We start from the raw sequence: 13516 nt of genomic DNA on the forward strand, positions 1-13516 counted from the left end.
GTTTAAAAAACAACCTATACACGCTTCGTGGGAGTGGCTAGAAGGATTTTGGTAGTGAAAATGTGGAAGTGGTGAGTTCACATCAGCTGCACTGTAAATATATATATGATGTTTTTCAACATGAGCTGGTTCAACATAGTTGCTGTCAATCCTGTCGCAGCTGGTTGTCTCACAATTGAACGTTGAATCAACATAATTATTTTTTACTTTTTTTCTATTTACTTTTTACAGTGTGGCTCAAATCCCTCTACAGTTTACTGAGCCCCCAAAACAGGCTCCGAGTCCCACATGGAACCCTACGTCCTTTGTAATTGACTACTTTTGACCAGGGGCCTGGCAGAAAGTAGGGCACTTTGCAGAGAATACAGTGTCATTTGGAATGCAGACGGGAACAACCAGGGCCCGGGAAAAAGTGGTGACGACAGAATGATTTATTACTGACTAATATGAAGCACGGCTGCTCCATGCATGAACCCCTTTACACACACTCGCACAGGCGCAAACACACACACACACACACACAAACACAACTAAACTCACACACATCATGCTCCATGCACGAATCCCATACAGAGAACTATGTGATATTGCCTCTTGGAAAAGTGAGTAAGCGTTGGGTGCAGAGGGCAGTGAGGGCGGGGGGTTTGAGTGGATGTTTTACAAATCTTGTGTAAACTAAGTGGCGTGTTAGGCAGCCATCTTGAATTAATCACGGTACTAAAAGGCTCTTGAGTTTGGCTCTGTTAAAGCTAGTTGCGGCCCAAGTCTAGGGTGGTGGATTCCTATAAACACAGGGTTGGTCACAGCTGTTGACTTAAGCACACGTTAGACAGGGACGGCGGACTGTGCTGAATGGATGGCGCTACAAAGCTGATCCAGGTCATTCTGTGATGTACCTGTCTTAGTTACCACCTGTGAACATCCATACCAGACCTCCCCATTGGTTCAGCGACACGGTAGTGTCTGTCTACGGTAGGTATATGAAAAATACCGGCGGCGAAAACGAAACTGCCAGGGAGAGCCAAAGAAGAGGAATACTGAGTGACGCAATAACGGATTAAATAAGTGTACAGAAGGGTTGAATGGGGGGGTGGGGGGGGGTATTGAGAGGCAGGGGAGTGGGGTCCATTTCTGGAGAGGAGTCTATCTATTACTCACTACAACACTAGTAAAGAAGATAAAAGCCAACCAGAAGACATTTATATTCCAAGGCTGCTGTACAGGGTTCTCTCTGGCTCATGTTTAATTTATCCAGCTCCTATCGCTCCCTGAAACACACACACACACACAAACACACAGCCATGAACATGTACAGACACACAGACCCCAGCGTTCACTCACACACAAAAACAAGCAAGCATTGATTACTTTCAGCATTCCCAATTTGTTTTATTCCCAAATCCATGTAAGATCCGTCTAATTAGTAGTTGGACAGATGCTGTTTAAATTATAGTGATCAGTGGGACATACTACTGTTGATATTACTCAAGCAGATTCCATTTAAACAACAGAAAGTTAATGATGAGTGCAAATTAGTAGTACTTCTCCCAGTACCCAATACTGGAGCTCTAAACTGTGGTCCTCCAGACAGTCTCCTTTATCTTTTCATTCAACCTTTCTCATTCTCCCTCTCTCACTGTTCGTTACATCTTTTCATCTCAATTACCCTCCCTTCCTCTGAAATTCCAGAGAAAGTGGTGTTGAGAAAAACCAGGCCTCACTTCTCCAGCAGACCCCACCTCTCTTTCTCTCTCTTTCTTTCTTTCTTTCTTTATCTCAATCTCAGTGTCTCCATCTCCTCTTCAGGCCCCTCTGACACGCACACACACACACACACACACACATATATATATATGCTTGGATATGACCTTACAATATATTACCTTGGTCTCTGACATACAGTAGGATCTGTGTAAATGTTATATTAGAAATGTAATGAGAGCTGTAGGCTTCCTCTTCTATATCCAGTGTCAGACAGCGATGTATGCTGTCCATTGTCTCTGTGATAAGTTTGCCAGATGTGAGAGAGATCGGGCCTCTAAGCCACAGAGCTATTTCACAGCTAATATTCCCATAATGATGGTCAGAGATGAGCCAATGTAAAGATCTCAGATAGATTATGGCTTTCACCAATTTCATGATTTAAACGCAAATCCTGCAGGCTTGAGTAATACTATCGAGTGTAACTCAGGACCAGTACAGCTTGAAGAGGGATTCTGAGTGAAATCAAGTACCCACTGGAATCCTAAGCTTCTGGTTGAGATTGCAGAAGGAAACAAACACTGGATTTTCTAGTGAAACGTGTCGACTCAGACTTCAATAATCAGAGACGGCTTCACCGGTGCTAGTAGTGGACAGAGACCTCAGGACTGGTTTTCCAACGCTGCTCGGCAGTTGCAGACGTGACTGTTGATGTGTTTTCCTGCTGCTCAACAGGTCTTGCGCGGATATCGGATACTGTTGATCAACTCAGACAAGATGACGTGACAGAATGATTCAGACTCTGCCTCCCTTTTCCCTCATTCCCTGACAACCACTCTGTCTGTGAAGGTTCCCCGGAGACCTCAGGAAGCTTTAGACGCGGGAGAGTGGCTCCAGAGGGAAAAACACATCAGCAGTTAAAATGGCGGCATCGCTTTATATTTACCGTATTGTTTCAAATGTTTTATTGGTCAAAATCAAGTATGTAGATTTGCAAACACGGTTGTGTACCTCCTTTTTAATCTGAAATGACAACAGTAACACATTCAAATATAGACAAAGTGTAAATATAAAAAAAGTTTATACCATACAGTACCAAACATCAAGAGGGGGTTCTTGCCTGTTGGTTTCCATGTAAAACAGTAAGGCAACCCGCTTTGATAGGATTGTGGGTTTACTTACTTTATTGATCAATTGTTAATCAAGCTCACAAGCTCATCACAGCTGGTTGCCTTTCCATTGTACGTTAAACCAACCTCCATGTCATCTTGTTGAGCAAACTCACAATCTCATCGCAGCTGGTTGCATTACATTCTCACTTTTGAATCAAACTCCATGTCATTTTGTTCAGCAAACTCACGATCCTGTCCCAGCCGTTACATAGCTGAAGCAACCTAAACAGTGGCTTGTAAAGTAATGTACATTTCCCAGTGGAATCCAGGCCAGGCTTAGATAACCAGCAACTGAAGCTTTTAAACATTCAGAATGACTGCAGGGGTAGGAATGATTGGTTAATGTGACTACTTAAATAATTTAAACTGAAAAAGCCATCCCAGTAAAGGTTCATAAAGCAATACTACTAAACAGATTGGATTTGTTTAGGAACTTTTAACAGGATGTTATTCATGTTTGTGTAGAATATGACTAATCAATTTACATAAAAATCCAGGTGTTAAAAGAATTGCAACAAAAAAAAATCTTCAAAAAGGTGACTTCAGGAAGACAAGAGGTTCATCCATTGACTTTACTTTTAGTGAGCAGAATGTATATTGGATATAAAAATAAAAAATGTGCTTAAGATGAGTTGAATGTGAAGGACCGAAAAAATAAATGCATGCTTGCCTTCAGTAGGCAATGCTGTGAATATGTTCAACTATATTCCAAAATGTTGGGCAAACACACATTGCAGCTGGTTGCCTTACAAGTGTATGCTACAACAAACTCTGTTTAAAATTATCTGAATTTGTAAAACTACAAATGTACTGTATATGTTTTCTCAAAACCACAACTAGCCTATCATTTCCCAGCAACCAGTTTTGCTGATGGACTTTCAGAAAAGTTTGTTTTAATACCTGTTTTTTTGTTGTTGTTGCATTTACAGTAAATAATTTAATTACAAATTTGTTACACAAACATCAATAACTTCCAGTATATTTGACAAATACAATATTTTATGTTTGGGCTTGTTGCACCCATTTTTGATGGCTGATTAGTAGTTTGAATTGTTGGATATTCCAACTTTATCTGCATTCTACAATTCCACATTTTAATGGGAGGATTAAGTGAATGTTTGTTTGCTAAACAAACTGGCATGAATGTTCAATGAACACACAGTTGTATGGCAATCAGCTGCTAAAGGAATTGCAAGCAACATTACAATTTTAGGTGTGATGCAACCAGCTGAAAGAAAGCCAGTTCATTTTGACAGTGACACACCGTTATCGGAGCTCAATTACCAAAGATCAGACCTGTGATCAAATACAAGCTGACAGCACAATCACACGTCAGTCAGGTGATATACCATCATTTACAGGACATTCTTGTTCAGTGTTCTCCGACTTCGTAAAACCGAAGGACACAGAGAACGGATGTGGCCATCGTGTTGATGAAGCCTGATATGCAGAAAGAATTTAACAAACACACTTGAGTGCCTCAAAGTGGGTGACAGAGTGACGACCCCCCCCCCCCGGACATTCTCAGATTCTCTATTCTCAGATTTCAGTGAGCACCTTTCATTCCTGTAACCATGGAGTCTTTGAAATAAAATAAAAGATATTGTGTAAAAAAAAAAAAAAAAAAAGGCAGGAAGGGTACTGGGGATTCCAGCACTGTTGATGATATGTTAAAGAGCACATGATATTAACATCCCATTACCATCCCATTCACTCACATTAACATGACAAGCTGCCTGAAGGGGGGCCCCAGTGCACCCTGGGATACCCTGGACAATAGAGCTCCTCCCATAGGTCAGACACAGGGAGGAGGAGAGAATAGAATAGAGGGAAAAAGTAAGAGAGAGAGAGAGAGAGAGAGGGAGAGAGGGAGAGAGAGGGAGTGACAAGTGCAAGGGAAGGACAAAGGGAAGGTATAGAATAGGAAAGGGATGCAGGAAGGTGGAGTTTGAGTGGGCGGACTAACTTGAGGGAGAAACTCAGACTGAAAGGCTTCTATTGCTATGGGAGACCGCTTCGTGTTAGAGAAATGATTGTCCTGGGGGAAACCGGCAATGGGTCCAGGGGTGGTTTCCTCATCTTGCTCTCTGTGTGCAGTCACATACAGTACACGTTTACACACACCCTATGACGAGTCCCTAACGCAATGGATACCTTTGCTAATGCGTCTCCAGTGAAATGTGTTTCATTAGATACATGAAAGTAGCCAATGTAAAAAGCCTGTGTCTTGTGCTTTGTGTTTTAACTTGGATTTTCCCCCTGCAGCTCCTATACTTAACCCACTGACTCAGCTCACAGAAACAGCCCTCGGTCTTCCACAACACCGTAAGTGTTCCCAAACTCATAAATATTTATCAGTCAACCCTCTTCTATTGAGGTTAAGACTCTGGCTAATTTTGTAGCCAACACGACCCCCTTTCTCTCATTCTCTATGCCTCTCTCTCTCTGACTCTCTCTCCCTCTCCCGTCGGTTTGCTTTTTCAGATGTGTGCCCCAAGGCCCTGGCCAGAGTCCGTACGCAACAACACAGTCCTGAAACTTCACATCATTTGCTGACCCCCAGAGGTCACTGGGGATCAAAAGGTCATGGGTAGGGGCTTTGACTGAATTGTGACACTGCCATTTTGGAGGGAGAGCAGAGCAGATCTTTTTCTCTTCTCTGTTCTCCTCTGTCATCTGAAATCTGAGATGTGTCCTCCCTTCTAACATAAATCTTTGTCACCTCCTCAGCTGAAATGGGTTCCCGTTTCAACTCTGACTTCAGGCCTCGACTCTTACTTCTCCCGTTGCTATTCTTTATTTAATTTTCGCGCCTTAACTGACCAGTCTCCTACTGAGGGCGGTGACTCGAAAAATACGACATTTGATCCGATTCAAATGTGAGCTAAGACGGCACACCAGAGTGTGGCTGGATCCCATATCAACATGTTTGACTCACATGGCAGAACCCTGGGCTGGGTGAGAGGAGGGAATGGGACAGAGACTTTCTGACTCTGGTTACTTGCAGCGGGAGTCTAATCACTGATGTGTTCTTGTGTGAGAAAGCAGAGAGCAGAGCCCCAGCAGCATAGCCATCATACCACGACAGGGAGTGGAGACACACAGATCTTACAGAGAGCAAGGGAGAGGGAGAGAGGGAGAGGGAGAGAGAGGGAGAGGGAGAGAGAGGGAGAGAGAGGGAGAGAGAGGGAGAGAGAGAGAGAGGGAGAGAGAGAAGGTATTCAAATAGTGTCTGTCGTAACTCAGGAGGCATGTCCGTCTGTCTGTGTTTCTGTCTGTGTGTCTGTCTGTGTGTCTGTCTGTCTGTGTCTGTCTGTGTGTCTGTCTGTGTTTCTGTCTGTCCGTCTGTCTGTGTGTCAGATGGTTATAGGATTGTTCCAGGGAGCCATGAGTGTATTCCATCTCAGTCTAAGGAGAGACAACGTTCCATTAGCCAAAACCTATGAGCTGTCCTCCCGGATATAGCAGTCATTATTAGCTTTACCCCTTTCCCCGCTCCCCTCTTCCCCTGGGCACAGGGTAGGGGCTTGGGGCCTGCAGGGGGTGGCCAGACCTCCTAAACATAGACCTCTGACTGAGGGAACTGGCAGGGGTGTGGAACAAGATAGAACAGCTAAATATGCTATGCAGGCAAGTTGACCACACGGTCATTAGTGGCCTGATCCAGTTGGGGGTCGGGGGTGGGGGGTGGGGGGTATAGGGGTTGTCTGATCTGGGTCAAATAAGCTAAATATTTCTTCTGTAAACCTCTGGTCTACATTGTCATGGTAATGATGAGCACATGAGTACACAAATGTCCAGTGCTGAGTACACATCTTTGGCTGGCCTCAGGATCAGAGAACAGAGAATGTCATGTGACAGCAGCCAACAGCCACATCCTTTAGGCATTCCACTTTTCATCGCTTGATGTGGGATCCACACCCTACAGGTCAGTATGTGAACTCTGTGAGCCGTCTGGGCTGAAGACATGGACTGGAAGGAATCACAAGGACAGAAGTTGTCCCTCTCTAACAAAGAAGTCACACGCAAGCTACTGAAGAGGATCACAGGGTCTTGACAGTTAGCGTGTCATTTGTTGGACAGTTAGTGAGTCATTCATTGGACAGTTAGCGTGTCATTTGTTGGACAGTTAGCGTGTCGTTCGTTGGACAGTTAGCGTGTCATTTGTTGGACAGTTAGTTTGTCATTCATTGGACAGTTAGCGTGTCATTCGTTGGACAGTTGTCATTCGTTGGACAGTAAGCGTGTCATTCGTTGGACAGTTAGCGTGTCATTTGTTGGTCAGTTAGCATGTCATTCGTTGGACAGTTAGCGTGTCAGTTGTTGGACAGTTAGCATGTCAGTTGTTGGACAGTGTACTCTCTGCTGATATGTGCTCCTCTTGGTTCAGGGAGTCATGGACGTGTGTGTGTGTGTGTGTGTCTGTTTTCCACACACACGAAAAACAAACAAATGTGCCGCAGATTTGACCACCAATACTGAACATACACACTGTGTGCAGTGACAGTGGACACACCACGCACACACAACCACACACACTTACAAGTGCTACCATTTATTTTTTGTGTGAACGTAAAAAGTCTTTCCTCTCCAGGCCACTGCCCATCCCTGGAGATGCCGGCTGGAAGACTGGCTCATTCCTTTACTAATGACGTTAACATTCTCTCTATCGCTACCTTCAAGGTGGGGGGGGGGGGGGGGGGGGATAAGCTTTGACGAACTGCAGACTGTGAGCGTAGCCCTGCTTATCTACCATGCTGCCATGGGCAGATCAGGCCCCAGAGAGAAGGCAGGCTGTATGTACCTACTACCAAAACCTGTAAACGAGATGCACTTCCGAAAGTTATTTCCTCATTGAAAACTTTGTGACCACATGTCAGTGTAAGTCCTTCCATGAGCCCTTTTAGGCTTTGCAAAGCTTTTGGCCTAAGGGTCTGCTACGCAGGTGGTGTTTGGTAAAAGTTAATACAACATAAAAAAAAAAGATGTCTCAACCAGATGTATCTATGGCCCTGACTCATTGCAACAGCTCCCGATGAATTCAAAAAACCGGACGAGCCATACTCTTATCCATGCCAAGCCATTCCGGGTCAAGGCATGCAATGACACACTTGCAGGCATAGCCGCCGGATGCCCATTAGAGTCGGGGATGGCGGCGGCTGAACAACTGTTTCGGTAGCGGCTGTTCCCGTGGCACCTGTTTCTGTAGCGTGAGTTGAGGAGGCAGCCAAGTCAGAACTGATTGTATCATCTTACAAGAGGGGTTGGAGAAACACCATGAGGGGCTGATCCTCCCTCAACACCTCCACTTCCTGTGGCTGCAACCTCAGTTAGCTTTAGCAAGCGGCCAAACTGTCTGAGGCAGGAGCTAGTGTGATGAGACCAGGAAAGTCCCGGCGTGTGCTGCCTTCCCCTTCTCTTGGGCCGAGGCTGGCCAACGTGCTTCGTCGAGACGTAGATTGGGATGGTTAGCCGGGCTACTAACAAATGCTTTTCCCCGGGGACAACATGAATTTGTTATGCTAATAAAGACCCTTTGAATTCAATGTAACTGAGACAGAGAAAGAGGGAGAGTGAATGAGATGTCTGGTTGGTGAGACAGGATTATGGTGAGACAGGGCAGAGGGTGAGACAGGACTGAAAGCAGGGGTTTGGGAAGATCAATCAGCCAGACTCAGAAAAGACAGAGATGGGATTAGAGATTAGACCTGAAGACATACAGAGACATAGTGCCACATAGGCTTCAATGAAGACATTATCAGGGCATAGTGTGTTCAAGGTTTTATTGGTTGATATATCTCTTTCTCTGACACACACACACACGCATGCGCGCACACAAACGCGCGCGCTGAAGCAATTGGACAAGCAAACACACATAACCGTTCATACCAGAGGTTGCATTCTAACTGTGTCCTGTGTGTTTAAGCTGCAGCTGTGAATGGCTTCGACCGGCTCGATCTTTGTAGTAGTAAGTTAATACGCTACAAGCCCTGGAATTCAACAGGTCACACTAGAAAAGCCCGGTGGAATGAAACCCTTTAAACAGCCAATCTTTGTCCTCAGACGTTCTCATTTAGTCGGCTTGACCGGCAGATCAAGGCTGTGCTTCTGTTATGGCAACAAGTGCTGGGTCGAAACAGTAGGTTCAACGACCGGTCAATGACCGGAACACAGGAGAGGGAGCGAGAGAAGGAGAGAGAGGAGAGAACGGAGAGAGAACACTGCTTTAGAAGGCATATCGTAATTTATTTTAGGAAAGAAACAGAAACAGGTCAGTGGCGTCCCTCTCACTCGTCCATTTTTCCATCCATCCCTCCCTCCTCCTCTCTCTCTCTCTCTCTCTCTCTCTCTACCCCCCCCCCCCACCTTCATTGTAACTGTAGCACTTCCCCCCCCTCAAGCGGCTTCATTTCCTCCATCGCTCTCTCCTGAGAAGTAACGGTGGATCCCTGGGTGAGGTGGCGTTACCCAAACCTTCACCGTGTCATCATCCTGTCCGCTGGTGCCCCTGCATCCAGATGAATGCACACTGTAGAGACGCACGTCTGTGGACCAACTGCACCTTAATGGACAGAGAGGGGAACTCGCTCAACAGCCATTGTACGTGACTGCGGGTCAACTCTGTGTCTCTGCATGCTGTCTACTGCTCACAGGTCAACTGGATGCGGTGTCAGGCAGCCACAGACCCCCTGGATGCGAGTCCCCTGGACACACCAACCAGACGATGCCATGTTGCCCTGCCTCGTCGTCCTGCAGCCCAGCAGGGGTGCCAGGGGCTGACTGGAACCCTAGACCCAACATATTGCAGTGCACTTCTTCTCACCGGAGTCCCATGGGCACTGGGCGTCGTTGATTAGCGATTAGCGTCGACGGGGTTCACCTCATGACTTGGGAAATTGGAAAACATCTTTCCATAACATTTTGGTCCTGATTCTGGAGGCTGATTTGATTCAGAAACACAAACCTGAAACCTTAAAATAAAGCCAGAAGAAAGAAACCTGTAAATATTACTATGATGTAAATTACTAAACCACAACAGGTTTCTATTAGGTCTGGCCCTCTCAGTCCCTCTCTCTCTCTCTGTTTCTCTTTCTGTTTCAGTCTCACTCTTTGTCTCTTCAACAGGGCTTTAGTGATATGGGAAACAGGTATTGCCAAAATAAACCAAAATAATGATAGTACCGGAATAAAAAAAAGTGAAAAAAAGGTTTGTCTAAATGTACAGTAAATTACACTCAATCATTTTAAAAAGGATGAAATAATTTATGAACAGTGTTGCAAGAATGTGTAAATACAGTATGCACAGTACGTGAAACGTAATGGTTACATTTGCAATAGCAATGTCTGCCTAGCTTAACTGGTACCTTCAATTGGTGACAGCTCATGGTGCTGTGATTGCATACTGCAGTGTTTTACGCAACAGATGCAGGACTTCATGAAAATTAATTTGCAGGAGGTTAGGAAGTGCAGCTTGGTTTCCAAGTTGGGCCTGTTACTTGTCTTCTCTCAGGAGCTTGGTTTGGCCTCTATTCATTTATGTTTTAATTTTGGTTCAGTAATACTGGTGAGGTATTCTTCCACTGTGTACTCTCTGTATATTTAGGGCAAAATAGAATTCCAATTTTCTCTTGTTTTGGTTGATTCTTTCTAGCATGTCAAATAGTTATCTTTGTTTTCTCGTGATTAAATCTAATTGTCTTGCTGTCCTGAGGCTTTGTTGGGTCTGTTTGTGTACAGAGCCAGGAACCAGCTGGCTGAGGAGGTGATCCAAGTTAATCTCTCGGTAGAAGAGCTTTGTTATCGAAGGTTTGAGAATTGTTTCATTTTAGGTGGTGTAGAACTGAACCTTTTCTTCTGGAGGATGATAATTAGGGGTATTGTCCAAATTCTACAGTGCATGCAGTGTTTGGAGTTGTGCTTTGTCAACTAAGGATATTTTCTTAATCAAATTCAGGTCCCATTTTGTACATTTTTTGTTTTTGAGTGAACCCCAGACCTCACAATCAAAGGGGTGAGGCGTTCTAAAACTTTGTTTTACAGATCCGAATTAGAATGTCAAATTTTAAGTTCTTTTTGATGACAATCTAAACCCTTCATGTCTTGTCTTTCAGATTGTTCACTGCCTTCTCTTTTTCTCTCTCTCTCTCTGTCTTTCTTTCACTTTCTCAATCTCCTTCCTTCTTTCCTTTTCTCTCTCTGAGTGTGTCTCCATAGAGTCATGTTTACTTAGTTGTGTTTATTTAGCCTACTGTCTCTCAGTCAGATGCTACGGACATCTGTTGCTGCGGGAGCTCCTTGTGGTTATTTGTGTGTGTGTGTGTGTGTGTCTGTTTGCGTTTGTTTGTGTCTGTGTGTGTTCCCAGATGGGGGGGGGGCAGATACCAGGCCCAGGCCACAACAGAAGCCCCAGGCTAAAGTTTCATTCTCCTCTGGAGTGTTATGCTAATGCCTGGGGTGAAGCGCGGTGAAAGACTTGGGGGGAAGGCAGTGGTGGTGGGACTGGTCTCTCTTTCTCTCTCACTCACACACACACACACACACGCATACTGGTGGGCAAGGAGATTCCTTTGGTCCCCCCCTCCCCTCATGTGCTCCTCCCCCTTCAGTTCCCATTTGCTGTGACTGAGGTGGAAATTGAGTGTGAATGACAAACATAACAACAGCCAAACACCCACAGCCACCCAACCATTGATTCGGGCTCTCGGGAGAGAGAGAGTGACCCCATCCCCCCACACTGCCCTTCCCATCTCTCTCCATGAAGACCAGCAAACATGCAATAGTTTTAGTTTCACCCGTACTAAATAAAATCGTCCTCCGGCTGATAACTGAATAAGGTATTTTGTCTCATGCCCAGCCCTGTTCTCCGCCCCCTAGCTCGCTCTCCCTCAAAGTGGATAGGGAGAAACAATAGAGATTCCCCCAGCCAATTGAATTAAGCCCATATCAGGCCATGGGATCTCCATTCTAAAGAGATAGAGAGAGCAGTGTTTACATGCTAATGTAATGCAGGGGTTGGAAGCCTGGTCCCTGCAGGTGTTTATCACAAAACAGAGGCCTGCTCTCTGAATAATACCCTGTTTCCTCTGAGATAATGTTTTGAATGGGATTGAAATAATGAAGGTATGCATTGTGGTTTCAATGAGTCAGTTTGACGCCTACTGTTAATTGATCGCCTTTGGCACTTCCCATTTAGTAGTAATGGAATCAAGAAATTGTAATTACAGAACTTCAATTGACACTTTTTGCAATGACTGCATTCAGTTTCCTCACGTTCTCCACCGCGAGTTGGTAAGGAAACATTCTTGATCTTCTCCGTCTCCGTGAGAACATTCTTACTGTATGTGCCATAGTGCCAAAAGAATTTGACCACTAACCAAAAGGTTTCTAAAACAAATTCCCTAAACAGAAAGGTGAAAAATCTGTCATTCTGTACTTGAGCTAGGCAGTTAACCCTGATTGCTCCCGGGGTGTTTACAATGGGAAGCTCCAATTCAGAGGGCTTGGGTTGAACGTTGAAACCAAATCCTGGTTGGACTGTTTGTGAAAACTAACAAATACCCCTTTTCTGGCCATTCTTATCTTCCGATCAAAAATAGAGGCACAACCCCATGTGGCAAGGACACTAGAGGTTTAGCTTATTTAATACACGCTGTACTACACAGCTGATCAAGACACAAAAGACAACAATCCAACGAGTCCCTGCACCGTTGCAGTCCCAGCAATGTTTATTCAATAGGATTTAATAAAACTGCTATTAGACAACTGAATAGAGTTGGAAAGACGAAATGATAACCCAGGGAGTGATTCAGTGGGAGCCAGGTCATTTCTCTAACCTAGTGGTTAAGAAGCAGGCCGGGAGGAGCAGGCCCGGGAGGAGCAGAGCAGGAGGCGACGGGGAGGGAAATCTCCCTGCGGAGAGGGGTCAGTGCAGACGCTGTGAGGGCTTCAGCCGGTTCACCAACCTTTGTGACCGGGCCTCCGCTCCCAGACCCAGAGCATATGGTCCTTCTCACAGTACCCACAAGCCCCTCCACGCACGCGCCTGGAAGTCACATGTGCTAGCAACTGTTGGATTACGCTGACCAGGGGTCAAGTTCAACATCGCCGGCTCTTAGCCTTCACCTCTGTGGGTTCAGCTAGACTTTTTGAAGTCAGTTCAGAGCGCTGTGTTAGTGAGGGGTCCAGTCTGGTCGAACTGTGTGTCCGGACCGGTCTGATCCAGTCAAATGCCGTGTGAGTAGGAGCAAAAAGAAAAAGGGGGGGGGGGGGGGGGGGGGTAAAAAAAAAAAGAAAAAAAGCTCCCCAATTGGTTAGTGACACCTCAGCTAGTGTGGCGAGGGCCAAATGTGAAGGTGTCTTGGCAGGGCAGAGGTGAGGAGATGGACACCTGGGAATCCTCCTAGGATGTTTGTGAGCTGGGGGAGACGGTGTTTGAGTATGGAACATACCCTCACATTGTATGGCCTTCAAAGGGGACTGAGGGGTGTGAGACGGATGAGGGGGGCTGTTTGACTGTAGGAAACAGCTGACTGTCATCCGTTATGGACGTGTCAGTTGGCGGTGACACAGTAAGCATTTTAAATCCCACTGCATCAACACTGATTTGGGCTAGTTACAGGATATGGCTGCAGCATACATCACCT

Source organism: Esox lucius, chromosome 22, assembly GCF_011004845.1.
Source record: "Esox lucius isolate fEsoLuc1 chromosome 22, fEsoLuc1.pri, whole genome shotgun sequence".
Classification (NCBI taxonomy): Eukaryota; Metazoa; Chordata; class Actinopteri; order Esociformes; family Esocidae; genus Esox; species Esox lucius.